Below are 7,084 nucleotides of genomic sequence, written 5' to 3'. Positions count from 1 at the left end.
GAAATTCAATTGGGATGTGTTGTCTTAGCTGTACCAGTCTTGCAGAGATCGCCATCACTGCCTGAGAACCCAGCCTACACGACAAATCTCCTTTCATCCAAAAACGCATCAGTTTTCGAGTGACGCCTAGACAAACAAGATGCATGTAATCCAGGATGAACATTGTTATCATGCCTAGATTAATTCGAGTAAGGGGGGAGTCGCCCTTGTGGTGGTCCTCATCCACTTTTCTCAAAAACTGGTCATCTGTGCGAGGCACAGCTGTCTTCTCAGGGAAAGTCATATGGTTGTGGACATAGACTCCCTCTTGAGTGCAACGCTCACATCCAAAATACCCATTGTGCCCTTTGATGTTTTTTAGAAATGACCTCGCGGGAGCGTCACAGACGAAACAGTCAATTCTTAAAAAGAAGGTCTTTCCAGCCATGTGAAACCCCTTCTCAAGCTGTGCTACCTCCTCCACAAAATCATGCAAATATTCCTCTAAATCTAGAGGCTTTGTCTTGCCACAAAACATTCCAATGACAAAGGGATCCTTATCAAATGGCACTTTGCCCAAGATTGGCCACAACTGCAAAGCTGAGCTCTTATATAATGGCAAACCATCCACATTAACTTGTAAATTAATCATCTCACTAACATTGTGGAGAGCATCTGTTGCGATTGTCTGGAGGTATTTGAGAATGCCAATGTGTAAATACTCCCCTCCTTTTATGTTCTTTACATTGGCTGCTATTTTAGCTGTTTTTAGCAGGGTTCGAGCTTGCTTTGGCAGGCTTGGATGGAACTCCTGTAGCACACTAAGAAGATCAGAAAAGGTGTTCTGTGGCACATTGTTCCTCAGAGCCCAGTCACAAAGAACATTTGTCAATTTTGAACATTCATCTTCACTATCTTCATCAGTTTCACAAACATCCTCTGAGTCACTGTCTTCATAGTCACCATCTGAGGTCATGCCATCAACTCTCTTATCGTTACAGTCATCAAATGAACTTGTGCAGTCCATGAAAACATCGTCTTCCTCCTCAGCACTGTCATTCGGGGCCTGACTGATGTCACGGTCAACAGCATCCAAAATATCTCCTCCATTGTCAGAATGTGACTCAAAAGACTGAAGGATTCTTAATGTGCGTCTGCGTTTAGTCCAATAACTCCTGGATGCCATGTTCCTGTAAGCAGATCAAATTTGGGCTATAGGACTATCATCATAGGCAGCACCATTCCAATCCCATTCCTTCAGACATACACTGTAATATGACAACATTTATGTTTAATGCACTTTTCATAATTTCAATTGAGATTCACATCGTGTTTAAAACAGCCTATTTCTGTCTGTGTGCTAGCTTGGCCTACTAGTATACAATATACTTATATATAGGTTATACACTGGGGTGAACATTGGTAAAGTGGGACCACTGGTAAAGTGGGACAGCTGAGGTTTTTTCATGAATATCTCCTTTGTGGTTCGGCCTTAGCAATTTAAAACCATTGTTGAATAATCCCTGGAATGTAAGGGGTTAAATATTCGGTCAACATGCATATCTGTTTTGTATGGAGAATGCTGGTGACCGAAAATGTTTTTTCACTGTTGGTGGCACTTTTTGCACTGCTTGCTTGAGTGCGCAAGTTCCACTTCTTGCTACTGGGGATCAGGGAAATGTGCGATTGGTTAGATCAGGTATGACGCATCATCATCTGGCACGAGGTTGAAGTGTACAGTCAGTGCTTAGTGCGTCGTGCATCTCATTCTTGGGCAGGATTATGTTGGCGACAGTCAGACACGAGCCTATGCTCAGGCAGCGCACAAAGCAGCTTCTGAACCATTGAAACGGTAAGTTCTGTTGATTATCCTTCAATTAGCCTACATGTAACCTCAGCACTGTTAATATATTACTGTGGTAAATTTTAATTGGGGATTTTTCGTCAAAATTCAGGCGGACCATCAACCAGAGGCGAACTAAGCATAACGGCATCCTATTCAGCCAAACGGTAAAGTATGCTTATTATTTAGTTGTGTAAGCAATAACACGTAGACGGAATTTGGAAACAATCCACTAATGTAATATTGTTGTATTGTGTAATTTCTACGATGGTCGGTGGTTTAATGTCGAATCAACACCACGTGGCTGAGTAACTAGCCAGCAGAGTTATCACATGGCAACAAGCCAGTAGCCAGCTACAGGCCTAGCCTCGGGCTGTCGCTAATGCCTTATCAATTGTAATGTGTTATACAGGTTGATGGATGATGGACAATGACAGGTTTCAGATCGGTAAGTTCATTTTCTTAAGCTTAAGTAGAATATTTAAGACGTCGATAACGACGTAGCATGGACCGACATGTCCCCGGGGTGGCTCCGATAGCCATTTACCCCTTTGATAACCGTTGGCTTCATCTGTGTTCTGTTGTGTAGGGCTACCACTTATTTAGGGTTTTAAATTCAAATGGTTTTTCATTTTAAGGGAGCCAGGCAGGGTGACTACTTAACAAGCAGATTTGTTGAACTCACAGCCGTCAATATTCTCAGTAGGTTACTACGGCTTGGATCGAATGTAACTACGGGTGAAAGGTGGGGTGCGCGCGTGCCCTCTTTGCTGGACATTAGCTAGTCAGGCTAGCATACAGTAACAGAGTTGGCTAACCGCCAACGAATGCGTTGATACAATGGTGGCTATCGCTGTGGACATCTTAAATGTTTATAGAGACAATATCGGATCGCTGTGAATAAATATAGTTGGCAATTATTGAAATCCAAGCTGAACACAATAGTTTTATCCTCCGTCTAAACGTAGGTTTTCAAAACCTTCACTTTGACAACAACGTCAACTCATTCTTTATAATGAGATAAAAAAATAGTTTAATTTTTTACTCACCTCAGAGACGAATCGATGGAAAGCTACACCTAACTATTCGCCTTATATTACACTAAAACTACGATTACTACTATTATTACAACAACTGAATCACTAGAACTACTATTATTTACAACTGTACAACTATCTAAAACTAAACACTGTGACAAAACTACACTATGAAATACAAAAAAACTAACCTATTTACTAAATCTAAGAACTAAATGATTACTAGTGATTAAAACTAATTCTAAATATATACAGTGAAATTATGAAATGTATCAAAACCGCTAACTAACGCACTAACAAATCGACCGTCTCCGTCTCGACTCTGGATACCCAACAGTTAAACTATCACCTGGTTACGAGTCTTAAACTGTACAGGTGAGCACGAGCCCTTTTTCTGTTATTTTACGTCATGACGGGGCAGTGAAAGTGCTTTCAGACGTCCTTTACCGTGTTAAAATGTCTGGTGGACAGAGCATGTACAACGTACGTTTGGTACCATTGTAGAGCTTACATAGGGCATTCAATGGTATATTAAATTATGTGAAAATAGTTGATCTACAAGTGCATTTAAACGCACCACGGAAAGAGAGGGAGAGAAAGAGAGGGGAGAGATGGGAGGCACAGGGGCAGGAAGGAGGAGCAAACAAGGGGGAGAGAGAGACACATGTGGTGTGCTGTGTATGTGGCCTTATGTTACTTACCTGACAGAGCTATTCATATGATCTAGGTTATATTCATGTTGTCCATTCTATATGTTAATGTTGGCGTTTAAGATCAAAGTCAGAGATGCAAAATATGTGTACATAGCATTACATTAACATTACATTACATGGCATTTGGCAGATGCTTTTTAAACCCAAAGCGACTTACAATCAAGGACATAAGCAATGGCATACAATGCAGTAAGGATACAGAGCTCATCTACAAGTGCATTTTAACGAACCACGGGAAGGGAGGGAGAGAAAGAGGGGGGGGGATGAGGGAGTGAGGGAGAGAGAAATTTACAATTCAGTGAATTTATATCACTTATAATTAGTTGTCTGTTTTCTATCATGAACATGTTCCATCGGTTGCTCCAGTTATGTATGGGAAAGATCTATAAGGCACCCAAAGCAGAATTATTGCTAAATTTTGATGTGAAAATCACAGTTAATGTAAACAGTCATTACCCATAAATAGGTTATCAATTTATGGAATGGAATGGTTACATTATGTGGAAGCATTCAACGTTCATAAGGTCTCTTCTCCTCTCAACCCCTGGGGGTCCTGGGTGTGTTAGGCTGCATAGATGTATTTAAATAATTAAATAATTGTCTTGAGTTTTAAAGTTCATGGAGTACAAAATTAATTTTATATAATATGTATTTTATCCTTCTGCATTTAGAATGTTGCCTGGACTACTGATGACCATTCCATGGCCTTCTGGCCATCTTATGCAGATCCCAATCAAAATGGCATTACTGATGCATGAAGTCCTTGGACCATCGTGGACCACCCACACCATTGTAATTTTGGGCACTGCAGGTAGGACTTTACTTCTTTTTTTCAAGAATTGAAAATAATGCTGAATGCAAACATTAATCCGAACAGTTTGTAATTTCTTTTTCCCCTTAACTCATTCAGTGCCAGCCATTTTCAAATTTGGTCACGTCCCAGTGCCAGGGTTTTTTGAGCATTTCAGTGTTTTTCCAAGACCCACAGAAAATTCAGTTCTATGTTCATGTCAACAACAAACATACCAAACTAAACTTCAGACTTTCCTTATCACCAGAAAAAAAAAAAACGTTTGTTTGTACCTCTTTCCATTCTTTAGTAATTGCCTGGAGAACATGGGTGGGTTTAACTAAACGCTGATTTCTGACCAAAATGCTGAGAAAATCGGCCTTTTGTAACAAGCAACATTTCAAGCAGAAACTGTCTTTGATTATAGGCCTAATTGTTTTAGGTAGCTCGATGGCTCACCCTTATTAGCGCGTTATCTTGTCATGCTGTCTGACACATATGCTGTTTGTGTTTTCCTTATATAGACAGTGCGTCTTCTTCGCCTTTTCTCTGATCACATGCCACTCGCACTAAAACAAATGCCGCCTTGATTGTTGCTGCGTAATATAAACTTTCTGATCAAGTGGCGGAGGGAGAAGCTATGTATTCCATGGGGGGCAGGAGGGATAGTAAAAAAAACTAACGTCGCGGAACGAAATTTACACTATGTTCTGCTGATCCAGTGTGAGCTGATTGTCAACATACACGCTGACTTGTTTTTTGTATCGGGCTAGCAGTGTGTTAACTATCTGTGAGCAACCCAGCAGCAAGCCAGGTCCAGTCTCTAGGCTGTTTACGTCAATCAGACATCTTTCAGACAAGGTTAGATGATCACATATTCACACTCATACTGCTACTGCGGCCCACAGAATGGGTTCCCTTGTGATTACAACTTGGATTTTTTTGACACAAGCTAGATCAGATGATTACCCCACCTCCCCTATAAAAAAACGCAATTGACTCGATAACGCGTCATTGGCACGGGGCGTTACCATTCGTAATGACGCATTTTTGAGTCATTGGCATCAAAGGAGTTAATGGCTGGTGAAAAGTTAATTCTCACTTTAAAAACAGGTTCGTGTCCGACTGTCGCCAACGTAATCCTCTTTTAAGAGAAATTCAGTGAATCGCCCATCACCACCTGGCTTGCTCTACCTTTCTGGTTTATGTAGTTATAATGACTCTTACTTCATATCTGATTTCACGTGTGTTCATTCAATTTGCACTCTCCTCCTCTCTCTCTCAGGACGTACCTAAGGCGTGGGACTAGTAGAACATAAACGGCACCAACTACGTCAGCACATCCCCCAGTATTGTGGCTCCTGCTGGGCAAACGGCAGCAGCAGTGCCATGGTAGGTAACACGCACAGCCATGTGATTTAACCTGGAGGCTGACTAATCTACTTCCTGTTTCAAGGCCACACTTGTGCAGTCTTTGTTCACTTGCTTGTTTCTGTAGGAGGCTGAATCAGCTCTTCTGTAAATCCTGTTACCTGCAGGAAGAGCTCTTATTGTGTGTGTGTGGTGTGAGGAGCATGTGTGTTTAATCAAAGTACACAGGCTTAAAACTGCATTGTTTCCTCTTAAAATAGGATTAAGAAAGTTAGAAATGATTATCTTTAATGATGTAATGACAACGAAAAAGAATGGTTGAAACTTACACTTACCCTCCCTTGTGTGCCTTTTTATCCAACGTTGTCCAAGAAAGGAAATGATGGAAAAGCAATCCCCTCTTTGTGCTTCGTTTCACAGGTGCTGGTCTTCGCTGGATTTGCCACGCTTTGTTTTTTACTCACCTAAGACAGTAATTGCTCCATATCTGATGTCATTGGTATCAAAACATATTTTTGGCGACATCTGACAAGTGATACATTTGATCTGTATTTTCTAGATGACTGGCTTTATAAAATCCAATGTCCTTTGAGTCCATGGGGCTGAAGAACAGTGACTAGTTTCAAAAACCTCCTAAAAAGTTATGTACGTTTTTTTTGTGTTCCCTCATCGCGAGTGAGGCAAGGTGGCAATTGTTGGTCCACATGTATGTTTGATTTTCAATATTGTCTTTGAGTTTTCTGGGTTTCATGAAGGCTCTTTCCAATGTGATGTGCCGGTTGTTGTAAAACCAATTGGGGTTTCCTGCAAACTTTTTTAATTTCGTGTAGTTTTCAAATGGAAAGGCTGATACTCCATTCAATGTTCCATATCTCCTGACATCATAAGCTAGATGGCATAAATTATGCACATTATACACCAATTCATTTGCTCCATATAATTGTTCAAATTCATTCAAAAAATGGGATTGAGATTGGTAATAAAGAGATTGAGGAAATTGGTGCATTGGGAAGATGGAACGATGCCTTACAAAACAATTGGGCACAGAAGGAACTCAATTTCTGACAAACGTCTTGGCTTTGAAATTCAATTAGGATGTGTTATCTTAGCTGCACCAGTCTTGCAGACATAGCCATCACTGCCTGAGAAACCAGCTTACAAAACAGATCTCCTTTCATCCAAAAACGCATCAGTTTTCGAGTGACGCCTAGACAAACGAGATGCATGTAATCCAGGATGAACATTGTTATCATGCCTAGATTAATTCGAGTAAGGGGGGAGTCACCCTTGTGGTGGTCCTCATCCACTTTTCTCAAAAACTGGTCATCTGTGCGGGGCACAGCTGTCTTAG

At 40.9% G+C, this 7,084-nt stretch overlaps 1 long non-coding RNA gene across 2 annotated transcripts; it reads left to right on the top strand.

Annotated features, from left to right (window-relative positions):
* Positions 1–1,719: 1,719 nt before the first annotated feature.
* Positions 1,720–6,692, top strand: LOC132872428 (uncharacterized). 2 transcript variants are annotated; one of them, XR_009651439.1, is made up of 6 exons: positions 1,720–1,831; positions 1,935–1,989; positions 2,235–2,270; positions 4,244–4,383; positions 5,648–5,754; positions 6,154–6,692. It is a non-coding gene; the product is annotated as an uncharacterized LOC132872428 (long non-coding RNA). The 2 variants fall into 2 exon arrangements; XR_009651438.1 differs by having other exon boundaries at positions 1,720–1,989.
* The last annotated feature ends 392 nt before the right edge of the window (positions 6,693–7,084 follow it).

This window comes from Neoarius graeffei, chromosome 2, assembly GCF_027579695.1.
Source record: "Neoarius graeffei isolate fNeoGra1 chromosome 2, fNeoGra1.pri, whole genome shotgun sequence".
Taxonomy (NCBI): Eukaryota; Metazoa; Chordata; class Actinopteri; order Siluriformes; family Ariidae; genus Neoarius; species Neoarius graeffei.
The sequence above is the reverse complement of the archived record's forward strand: the minus strand, read 5'-3'. Positions and strand labels throughout refer to the sequence as shown.